Genomic DNA, 12,814 nt, shown 5'->3' on the forward strand with positions numbered 1-12,814 from the left:
CGATTTTTTACTCAACTGTTGTTGCTTGAAAAACTCAAGGCAGCTTATATTTTTTTAATTTTAAAGCTTAATATGCTTTAAGTGTTGCTCATATAATGTACAAATACTTCATTATTTTTGTTTTTTCCTAAGATATTAATTTCTTTAAATAGTCAAATTTATTTCTTCAATATTGAATTAATTTGTGGAAAAGCCCTTTGTTATGACATTAATAATATTCCAAAATATTTTAATGACGATGTACTTAGGACTTTAATTATTATTTTTAATATTCTATCATTTAAACTCAGATTCGGAGGTTCATAGAATATACAACGATACATCTCTCCTAACAAAACTTCCCTAACAAAATAGCTTGCTATCCAACCTTAGAAACAACCTCTTTCCAATTTCGCATGCTTTCCTCCTCTCTTCACTCCATCCAACATGCTTATCCTATTCCTACTCTTTCCTCGCTTGCCAAACAAATGATAAGGTTAGCCAGTTAGGCAGTTGATATAATACAATGCTCAGCGCATTACAAGACCAGTGTTGAATGGGACGAAAATCAATGACATGAAAACGAGGTTATAATGGTTCTCGGGAAAAGAAAAGGTTATACGTTAAGCAACAAAATAAATAAATAAAGGCGTATACTTTAATATTGGTGCACAACTTGCGATCTTCCAAACGACCCACAATCACTGATGCTGATTTTTCTAAAATTAAAAGATGAATAAAAGAGTAGATTAAAATTTTGTTATTTCAAGATAATTTTACTGATTTAGTCATTATATTTCATTAAAATTCCCTTTTATATATCACTGTATGTGCCTACTAGCAGAGTAAAATGATTCAAAATCACCAAGTATTTTGTATCTTTATTGCATGTTTTTAATTCCAGCTCGAACTATTTTGTTGTTCTACCCGCTCATAGAGAAGGGTCGGAACCACAGAAATGGAGAAAACTGAACGTTTCAATTACATAGGAATTCCTTTAGACAAAGATGAATATGGTAGTATGGAAGTTAAAAAAAATTCCTTTGGAAATGATGACTATTGGGACGGCGGTGCTTACAAGGATCTTAGATGAAGACGTAAAGAAAGATTAATGGGGATTTTTATATAAAGCGTATTTTTATATGGCGGGGAAACTTGGTCTTTGAGGCTATAGAATAAGAGCCTTTCGAGATTTGTAACCATGTCAGGGTAGAATGTAGATATGGATGTAGATGATCACAGTAGATAAATAATACGATTACCAAAAATCGTCTAATATATTCTAAGAAAATACCGAGGTAGGTCGGTACATTCTTAAATTTCAAATCGAAATGTCATCTACATGTATAAAGAAAGCTCGGGAAGGAAATAGTTCTTAAGGCGTGATTTTGTGGGTGGTTCAGACACACTCACTCTCCGGCACTTTTTCGCAATATCTCGATGGGTGGCGATACGTACTCTCATCTCCCACGATAAGGCGTGCAACGCTCATGAATGGGAGAAGACACCTTTCACGATGCGCTAACAACGATGGTGTTACACCCTATCAGAACGTGCAAATAGAGGATTATTTACCTGGATGTGAAGGATAGGTTTGCTATTCCCCTTACTGTTAATCAGAAACTATCCTCGAATGAAATTCTCGGGATCGAGGTAATGGAAAAAGATAACTATCCACTTCGTAAGTAAAGTACTTACTTCGTCTTAAACGAGATGTCACAACATTATCTCGTATGAAAATAACATGGGATGTGGACTCATCTTGAATTCAAACGACGAGCTCATCGTGTGCTTGAGGATACCGTGCGCTCCTATTGAACCGGTCTATCAATACAATAACTCGTGGGGGAAATTTCATCAACCCTGTCTCCACAGACGTGGAAAATCATTACGAAATAGTGAAAATAGTTGCACAATTACATTGGTGGATAGAACTAATAGAAGCAGAAAAATTTCATACGCTCCTTGAAAAGTTAGGTGGATACGAGATACGCAAAAATCAAACGTATTCAATGCTGAGTCCGAGGGTTAGATTCCAACCCCGTATTAATTGGTAGGCGAGAACGAATTGAGAATTTAAACGTCACGTAAATTGAATGCCATGCATTCCGATTTAAGGAATACGAGGTATTCAAATTTTAAGAACAACCGATTTTTCCCTGGGGCCTAGGAGTATATAGATATATGAGGTTGAACTTATCATAACATGTGTCGGCACTTCTTTCAATTACAATACATAGTAGGAAGAACCGTAAAGCACACAGGGTTTGGATAGCTGTTACTAGGGAGAGAAGCGGTTGCAATACTCAAAATAGCTTCGTTCAGTGATCGAGAATAGTATGTCATCTATTTTTCCACTTACGTGGTATAACTGCCATAAAAATAATTTGGAAACTGAGTGAGACGTGCGTTGATGATGTTATGGATGCATAGAAATTTGCGTTTGTGGTTGTGAGGAAGTTACGAGCGCAGAACGTCGTGTGAATAGCAGAAGCCCCGACCACGGAACCGCTGGGTTTTCCAGGGGGCACAAGGGACCCCTACTGAAGCGTGCTTGGCGGCCATGAAATCATGAAGTTCACGATGAAGTAACGTGAAAAATATCTTCATCTACAGAGAGAAGCAACAAAAGTTTCAACTTTCTGGTAAAAGTAGGCTGTTAAAAAAAGTTAGGATATTTTAAACTTCGAATACATCTCGCAATTTCCCTTCGTACGAGTACAGTTCATGACCAGAGCATTAGGAAATATGACGCAAAATGATTCGAACCTCCCGTAAATAAAACCATACTAAATGGTAATAGCTATCAATCGCCCTGTCTGTGATCATCGATTATTTGTATCAGCACAGCTCCTCGTGGCAGCTTGTAGTATAAGATATAGAAAGAAACCGCGGAGAAAACCTCGGGTATGACAGGGTATCCGAGAAATCTGGATATCTCATTGTCCCTAATAATCTTTTTCTGGGCATAATTCGAGCGATATCAAATAGAATCTCCTTATAGACTCTTCTAAAGCAAAATAATCAATTACTAACGAAGTTCACTGGATGCAGTGTAGAAACGACTAGTCCATTGCTAGCAATGAGTAACGCTAAGATACTATACGGTAGCTAGGGCGATAATCTAGCAAAAAACCCATTTTAAGATCATCCCTAGAGACCTATCGACAATTGTCCCCTTTGAGTTTTGTCCTGATATATACGGCACGATGCTGAGAATTCAATATCGCAGATATACCTCATCTCATCATCATAACAATGATAATTAATGTTCAAAATATGGCATAAAGTTATAAATTATTAACGTAGAGCTCCTAGGATGGAATGAATAATCGTACAAGCAACATTCATCCTAGAAAATTGTCAAGTCACTCAATAGTGAAGCCTTTATTTCTTCACACATGCAAACAAAAACTGTCAATTAAAAGTATCCAATTCATTGTATTTATGTAACACTATTAACAGTTAATGATTTTGATTCCATTTTACTTCACAAAATTCTTAATAATTTCTTTTTGTCAGTGTGTTATTTCTCTTTCTGTCTTCGTGTGATGGGCGTTTTCTCAGAAACCAGAGATTCATGCGCAGGGGCCATGCTAACCTTCTCTGTATCGTTCCACTTTTAGTTTATGTACCGCCGAAGCGATACTTGGGAAATTTGTTATTTAAATCTTATATAAAATATTTATTTGAGTGGGCAAACAAGTTAATGTAATCAACTCTCTGATTTGGGGGTCGATTGCAGGAGTAATCGTTTTTGCACAAGGAAAACTGGAGGTAGGACTGAAAGGTTCTCATCTACTGCTACATAATATCTAATTCCTATAAAAATATAAACATATACTGCATCGTCTAAATCATCACAACCAGATCGAAAAGCGTAAATGTTTTGATGACTTATTTGATGAAATACTCCACTTAGGGATGTTCAAAACTATTTCATGAAAATGTTGCTGAAAATTTCTTAATACGTAAGGCATCGAGTAAAAACCTTTTGTGTGGTCCGCCAATAACTTGGAAGAAACAAAATGGTCACCTTCATAAAATCCATCTTATCAAAGGTGTAATGGTATTAAACGTTAAAACTCTACAATTATTCTAATTACAGGTAACCTACCAACCCAATGCCTCCATGATAAATAAATTTTCAGGGAAAGATGCAGATGCCAGTGGAAAAAATATTGACTTTTGTGGAGCGCTTAAGGAAAGTTACATATTCCTAAAATTCAGAAGCATAAATATCCTACACACATCATTTAAATTAATGACTACATCTGACCGTAAACTTTTAATTTTTAAAAAGCACAACGTCCCTTTAGATGTCATTTTTAGGAGGTGCCTACAGGCCATATTTGAGGGCGTCGACGTTTAAAAATGCATAGAATGTGACAGAGGAAAGGGTCTATTGAAAGTTTCTGCGTCGACCACGAGACTGAGCTCAATAACTAATTATGAATTACACCCAGGCATCGATGGACCCAACGCAGTTGGTATTAGGAATAATTTAGAAAAAACGCAGCCTTAAGATTGGCGTCTCCTCCACCTAACTTAGAGTTGCAATTGCTTGCTATATAGCAGAGGCTTCCTTGGCATTTCAAGAACACGAAGGAAAGAAGGGAGAGGCATTCGTGCGGCTTCCGGAAAGACATTCAATTTTTCACTCGCGGCAATCGGGATTCGCGGCAACATCATCACGATCTCCGTGAGCATGCCGTCGGCACGTAAGGCAAACACCGCGAGCCCAGATAATTCCTTATCGTATGCTAAAATACTCACGTCACGAATGTTCCCAGTTGTTGCGGCGTCTCATCCGCGGACCTCCGTAGGTATTTGTCCGAGTGGCGACGCGACCGTCTGTTTGTCCTCTGGCGTCAAACTCCTCTGGTGCCGTGAGTTGTTGCCAACAGGGCCGGTGGGGAGGTGAAGCTGCCACGGCATTTTCATCCCAAGGATCGCTGCTTTCCTGATTTTCGCGAACAGCCGGGAAATCTCTTCGGGCGACGCAAGGGATCAATCTCTCACGGTATCCTGACGGAGTGGAAAATGATCGTAAGCGGAAACGGAAGCTGTGACGCCTTTACTTTCTCGTCATTGGTTTCACCAAACGAGGAAAGAGATAAAGTTAGCGAGATAAATTTGTCAACAGACGCAGTGAGCTTGTTGATGGGGCATCGAGAGGTGGCGTGGCGTCGGAGGTAGCGGTCATTGGGTGGAGTTCGGCTGGAGTAAAATACAATGGGTATCTTCATAACTTTTTGGTCGGTGTTGAATTATTTCGAGTCCTGTGCGGCGACATTTTTACCTACCTGAATATTCTGATCCCCACGCGGAAGGTGAAAAAATTTAAGAATTCACAACAATCGATTGGGTTTGTGTCAAACAAAATGGAACTCATCGTTGCCATCCATATTTATTTGGATCTGATTATTCTGCTTCTTTGGATATAAGCCGAAACGTAGAATTTTTTTCGACAGTTATATTTTTCACTCAAAACGAAAGGGCCTGAAAAAGATCGGGATCGAGGGCCATGGAGATGAAGATGCCAAGTTCTAAGGTTTAAAAGTTCGCATTTTAATTGAAATATCTTTCGAGCCCAGAAGTATACCAGTTGCTCCTCTGGGTGCGATGATTCTCATTCATGGCTGAGGTTATTATTTTCATTCATGGAAGAAGTTATTATTTTCTATGAATGCGAGTAACGGCTCTTTACCCGAACATCCCTGGATTATCGAAAGGAGCCGAGTCAAAAGGGCTCCGCTAGTCAACCGACCCAAACCTGGCTCATCGAATCCAACCATTGAAAGTATCCAAGTGGAAAATTTTGTAATAGTCTTATTTTTACAAGCTCCCTTCATGACGTCTCGAAACAAAGAGAAGACTGAACTACGAACGGATCTAGTATTTTTAAGCGTTCCTTTTTGTTGTTTGGTTATTTTTTGTCATGTCTTTAAGAGAAAGTAATAATTTTCATGGACATCTAAATCCTAACCCCTCAAGGTAGATAAAATAAAGTAATATTTTCATGCACGAAATATGTCTAATATACATATGGGTAAAACTTAGATGGAAATACGAGTAGCGGTAAAAATAAATCGCCATTTCTGGGCCGTATTGTTATTTTCTTTTTTATTAAATTATCAATATTCTGAAAACATTCTTTATCACCTTTCACACTGAATCTTTAATTTGTGAAATTACCAAGAAATACATTTAAAAACACCCTAGGACTAGATGAAAGAATTAAGCTAGCATTGACCCCATGACCTTTGAATCAGCAGAGGATGTTATCCCAGCGTCACCAGGGCCTGCAAGAGCTTCCAATTACTGAGAAAATGAGAAATAAATGTTTTAATCAAATAACATTCGATAACATTTCATGATTTACTTATACTTGATAACCTCGAGTTCCCCCCATAACACAGTAGTGGAACTTTTAAGTAAAATAATGGTTACATGAAGGTAATATATGAATGGCCGTTTCACTACCATTTATTCTTTATAGGCACACAAACAAATATCTACTTAAATATTTCAATTTAAATCGTAAATTTTCAAATTAAATCAAAAATTCAGAAGCGGACATCTGGATCTCACGAATAGCATTTGAAACCCTAGTTAAAGGTAGACATGGGATTACGAAACTAAATCTAAAAACACCATCTAGGATCAGTAAAATTGTTTATCTATCAATATCATTTCTGCCAGCAACCTATTGTGCGATTATCTCCAAATTTAATTAATCTCAATATATAATTTACTTCCGCAAAATTTGAACGATTTAAAGGTCACAGTTTTACCAGCAATACTGATTTTATGAAAATGACCCAGATCGAGATGATAACAAATAAACCTAAAAATTAAAATATTTTCACTTTGATCAGTTTAAAAATAAAATTCTAAGATTTTCCAGAATTTAAGAATTTAAACATATAGTTTATTAATGGCAAAGAGGACAATTTTCTTCAAATACAATATAATTTCGACTCGAAATCTTCCAGTTCCAGATATGAGCAGTTCGTACACAGGGTGATAGAGGCAGAGTTACACTTCAAGCCGTTTAAATCGAGCAATTGGAGCCGTAGTACCCATCCCAAGCCTCACCCCGCACTTCACTGATCCGCAAATTGCAAATATATTTCCTCATGCGCTTCAAGTAATAAATCACCAATGGCGTCCTGATGGAAGGGAATAGGGACATAAAAATTATTATAACAATTTTCTCACTCAGTTCATCCTACATATAGAAGATGGGGAGTTTGTAAAATAATATCTAAAAATAGACATACTAAGATCATCGATAGGTCATGTGCCCTCAAAGGAAGCGTTCAATAGTAGAACGCTTGGCAAGAGTTAAAGATATAAGTTTCGCCCACAGTTATGTATCGACGCGGAATCTAGTCAGGATTGTGACTGAGAAGCGCCAAACCAGCCTCCGAATCGACCACACAATTGCGTTTATTCTCCGCTGAGAGAAAACGCCGTAACCATTTTGTCGAGATTTTTTTCATACCCAATTTTTCGTGCAAAATTGACAAAACTGTATCATGCGATATGCATGTGGTATCAACTGTTTCGCGAACTCTGATTCGACGATCACTCGAAACCACATCGTGGATATTGGCAATCATTTCGGAGAAAGCCACTTCCACTAGACGTCCCGAACGATGTTCATCATTTTTGGATGTACGGCCACGTTTAAACTCATTCGCCAAATTGTAATGTCGCAAACAAAGGAGCAGATGTGCCATCCAACTCGATAATGATCTCTGTCGGGTTCAACCTTTTAAATAGAAGTGTTTAATCAACGCACAAAACTCATGTTTTCCATTTTTCTAAATGAACAACCGTTTGTTGCTTCCATTGACTATGAACATTAAACCACGCGATAAATAGGGTTGAATCATTCCATAGAAACAAGTTATTTTTTGAATGAATCAACCCTTATTTTGAATTAAATTTTCCTCCGGTATATGTACAAGTGAACGTGTTGTTTGATAATTTTTTTAGTGAATGTATTTCTCTTTTTAATTCCTCTCCAATATCTTTCCTGATTATTTACCCCTCCCACCTGGTGCATGGACCCCTTGCCATACACCTTTTCGGTGGATCGCGAGATATTGATGTCGATGTCATAAACTTCAGCAGCAGTATATTGAGAGATGAGGGTTATTAAAATCAAATCTCCGATCTTTCGAGCGCCATTCCTTGGATTATTTAAGGTGTTATTGAACGGCCCACGCATTTGGTCCCCGATTCCATAACTTTTCGATCGATCGATTTATGGTGAATTGAAGTCGCTTTGGTCGTATTTATTCACCGGGTAAAAATGGAAATTTGCAAGAATTGGATATGTAATTACGTTTTTCCTTCGAAACGGACTGGTCGAAAAGTGCCAAAATCAAGATCTATGAGATGGTGATGGGAAACTATTAGGGGGAAAAGTTCGTATTTTTCCCATGAATGTCTAAAGATTTTGAATTAATTTTCTGGGAATTATAATTCCAGTACCTAGGCGATGAAGATATCCAAGTCGATTATTTTTTATTGATTATAAGCTATAATAGTTTTTTTATGAAAGCAGGAAAGTTAGCGGATGAACTTGGAAAATATGCATTAGGTCCATGAAGGCGACAGCGAGAGGTAATGGTTAGAACACACCAAAGCTAACTTGGACACTTAATATACTTTTCTCCACCTCCTCCTTACTTTGATTACACCTCCTATTTACACGTACTTTGATCACACCTTTCTTACGTGATTTCTGTTCTAAAAACCTCACATGTTCTTGAGCATGACAATAGGGCGGTAATCGTTAACTCCAAATGCAGAAAGAACACATAAACGTATCTTTCCTAATGCCAAGAACACACGAGCGAATATTCTGGCACGGCAGAAAACACAAGCATAAAATTTTGCTGGGGAGATTTCCCGGAATTCTTCCGAGAAGCAATTCACACGAGGATGAAGAAACTTTCACGCAACACGATAATTTTGGTCCAGTACCTTCCACAGAAATGGAATATTGTGGAAGAAATCATATTGGTTTTTAGTATGCGTAATATGAAACAAACTGCCTATTACGACATGCATGCATTTTACCAACATATCTGTGAGTTAGTGTCATTGAGTACAAAGTTTAGGCACACGTTGCTGTCAGGGTCGGTGCCTTTACCATATAATTCGAATGTGCTAAAAAGTTTTGCAGGTATTGAATAAGTCATTGGCATATGTATCAAAACATAATCATTGATGTTTTAATTTCTGTGAGAAATTATTTTTATTTGTGAGCCATGTTAAGAAAACACAAATTTTGGTTTTTCACACTGAATTAATAAAAAAATAAAAACGAGGAAAAACACAAATACATAAGCCCTAGATGGAGGAAATCTCCGCGGGAATTTAACGTACGACCAATGAATTATCGGGTGAAGACGTCATCTTGCCTCTAGCAGGGCCCGCAGATTCAATCATTTTATTAGATCAAAAAGGTAAACGAAGTTGATTTCAAAGCCGCATGCACTAATATAGACATGCAAGAAGAAGGCCCAACTAAGTGCAAATTCCTCTTAACATATTTCTACATTTTCACCAAGTGTTTATTCCTGCAGTTAATGTTTCCCTAAATAATTGATTTTTGTTCTCCAAATATCATTGATTCATAATGTGGGGAGAGAAACAGCTGGGAAAAATAACGGCCCATTCCTTATCAAGTAATTCTGTACCAAAAGAAAGAAAACTAATTTATTTTTCACTTATTCCGCTCAACGACCATTCACGGCAAAGCCCTAAAAATAAAGGCCTGGTTTCAGACACTTAGATGGACTGAGCCTGAGTGCCACTCCGCATTGGGATTCGATACGTTCGCGCGTATTTTATCGCTTGGAAAGATACGTTCCGACAAACTAATGCGAAAGGATTGAACGTTGAAACGAAGAGCTCGTTAAGGACTAGTACATTAAGTAACCGGAATGGAGTCCGTCGAAAAAGGTCTTGAAAAGGAAACATTTTGGTGAGATTTATTAATTGTCTATCCCTATTTGCCGGATTTAATTGGAATTTTCGGCGCAGTCGAGGATTAGAGTGAATTTTCTCCAAATTTGGCGAGGATGGAAACTTGCGAAATCGCAAACAAACGAAACGAGCTTTATGCGTGATGGAGTGGAAGAAAGGAAGTGAAAGTGGTAATGCTTATTGCTTCGTGAAGCATTGATCTTATGGCGACAACTTAAAAGATGATCATTTTCGATACGACTAGGAGTAATAAATGTATTGTAAGCATACTACATTTGTAAGTCAGGCCTTTTAATCTTGTGAGCAAATTAAATGAATGAAAGATCAAAAATAGGTAAAATAATGCCCAGGTAATAGGTAAAAAAGTCCCAGGAGTCCCATATTATAACTTTTAGCGATGTTTTTAGGACTAAGTGTCTCACCAAAGAATATTTAAAAATTAAACTAACTCAAGTGACGAAAAATATTGATATTCAACATTGAAAAAAAATTACAAACAGGCATTTATTTCGTTAATATTATTTTATGAGAGTTGAAATTTTAATAAGATTACCTATCTCCTTCAGGTGACATTTTTTGTCTGAAATTTTAAAAGTCATCGTAAAGGTTTAACAACTGAGGGCACATTTTCTTATTACGTAAATGGCGCTCACATAATTTCGTTTTGTAGGGTTGGTAAAATCAAGAAGCTTGATTTTGAGTATTCACAGGAAAAAATATATTATTTCCCGTTACCAAACTCTATCATTCTGCAATAATATGGTAAAATTATTTCTTCTATTTCATATTCAGACGTTATTTCATACAGGCTTCCTGAGACTTTAAATGAAGTATCTTTTACAAATTCCAAAGAAACTGCGGGAGATGCCGCAACAGTAACTTTTAACGGAGTCATCCGCTAATGTGCATTTCAATGCAACAATTTCAGAGCGTAAAAATCATTCGCCTTGACCAGTCAAGGGGAATGATTTTTACGCTCTGAAATTGTTGCATTGAAATGCACATTAGCGGATGACTCCGTTAAAAGTTACTGTTGCGGCATCTCCCGCAGTTTCTTTGGAATTTGTCAAAGGGAAAACACCATACGTGTTTAAAGTTGGCTTTAACCTCGTGGACAGTGGCGCCTCGCGCACGACTACGAATACATGTGACATTGTATGTACGGTATTTCGTCATAACATCTAGTTCCTTTAAAAGCCCCAAAATTTCAGAGTTTAAGAGGACGCCTCGGTAGCTTAAGTGGCTAAAGCACTCGACCGGATATTGAGGGATCTGGGTTCGAGTCCCAGTCAAGGCGAATGATTTTTACGCTCTGAAATTGTTGCATTGAAGTATCTTTTATCACACTCGCCCATGAATTTCTCACTCCACTCCTTACTCTCAATTCATTTGCACTTCTATCAAATATGCATGTTTTCAAGGATTCGACTCTCATCGATTATCCCAAGACCAAACCAGCAGAGCACACTGCTTCGAACTTTGTCTTTTGTGGGCTCGGCCAATTAACGTTCTTTGAAATCCACTAATTCCCCATCCCTTCTCTTCTAATGCGCCGCTAGCATTCCTCAACTACACTCGTACCCATCGAATTCAATAAGAATCAATGCTTTTCTTTTCAAATAAAATTTTCCATTCAATAAAAAATGGGGAAAAGATTTTATTCATTGTTATTTTGTTATCTTATTTACCAATTATTATATCACATTTAAAAAAAACTGTCAATTTGGCTTCCTTATATAATCACTCACCTATTGCATTTCCTTATTGATCAAAACCTACTGAGGAAACGCAGGAATGAAATATAAACTAATTCCTAAGGAAAAAATGCTTTCTTAAGAGTATTAAGAGTATACAGTTTTAAGAGTACTAAATGTATTGATGATATACCGTAATAATTGATGTACCGAAGTTTTTGCACGCACAAATGTACAACCTCAGTGACACTAAGCTACATAATGAATGTATTACTATTTCCTCAGTATTTTATTGCAATATAATGACTACAATATAAGAAATACTTCTGAAAATTGTGAAAAGTAAACATGTTTTTAACCGAAAAGACGAAAAAGTATGAATAGCAGTAGTGCTTTTGACGAGGACATGGTCTCCCGCTGCGGTATGTTACATACTGAAAGGAATAGTCAATGTCGTCGTATGTGTCAGGGAATTGATGTTCTTAGAAGATATTCAAGGTAATGTGAAATCCCTTAAGACTAAATTATTCAGCACATAAAAAATAGAAGGGGGCAAACATCGCGTGTTTAACTCAAGTCCTTAATCTCTTTTGATGTCAAAGATTAGAAGGAGAGATTCGATACACAAATGTACACCCTACAATCCAGTGAATCAGAAAATATGGCCTAAACTGATTCCAGATGAAACTGGTAAAGACGACAATTGATCTTCACCAGCTAAAGGGGAGTCTTCGCCAAAATCACGAAATGTAAATGAACAAGATGATTCATGAGCCGAATTGGCGCACTAGTATGGCTTGAGGGCTAATTTTATTCATAATTACTTAGTCGACGTTTGTTTGGACTTCCTACGGCGAGGATGCCTCGACCATAAATATTAATTAGCATGCTATCGAATGCGTACACTTGGAGCCACCTGGGACGAGGGCAGAAGCAAAGTAAACAACCCCTTATCTCGATGAAATTTTTTTCTGTTATTGTTATTTGTTTTAGGTAATGTCCCAAATAATTAGGATATTCAACCTAAAAACAGCCAATGCACAATTAGCTCGCAAACCAATATTATTTCACGGATGCTGATATTCGGCGTATTTCCATCCTTTTATTTTATTAGATTAAATCCATGAAAG

At 37.2% G+C, this 12,814-nt stretch overlaps 1 non-coding gene across 1 annotated transcript; it reads right to left on the reverse strand.

The window, feature by feature from the left end:
• Positions 1-3,526: 3,526 nt before the first annotated feature.
• LOC139698200 (U6 spliceosomal RNA) lies at positions 3,527-3,628 on the reverse strand. Its single transcript, XR_011702878.1, has one exon. It is a non-coding gene; the product is annotated as a U6 spliceosomal RNA (small nuclear RNA).
• Positions 3,629-12,814: the final 9,186 nt, after the last annotated feature.

Source organism: Hetaerina americana, unplaced genomic scaffold (assembly GCF_022747635.1).
Source record: "Hetaerina americana unplaced genomic scaffold, ioHetAmer1.1.p SCAF_8, whole genome shotgun sequence".
Lineage (NCBI taxonomy): Eukaryota > Metazoa > Arthropoda > Insecta > Odonata > Calopterygidae > Hetaerina > Hetaerina americana.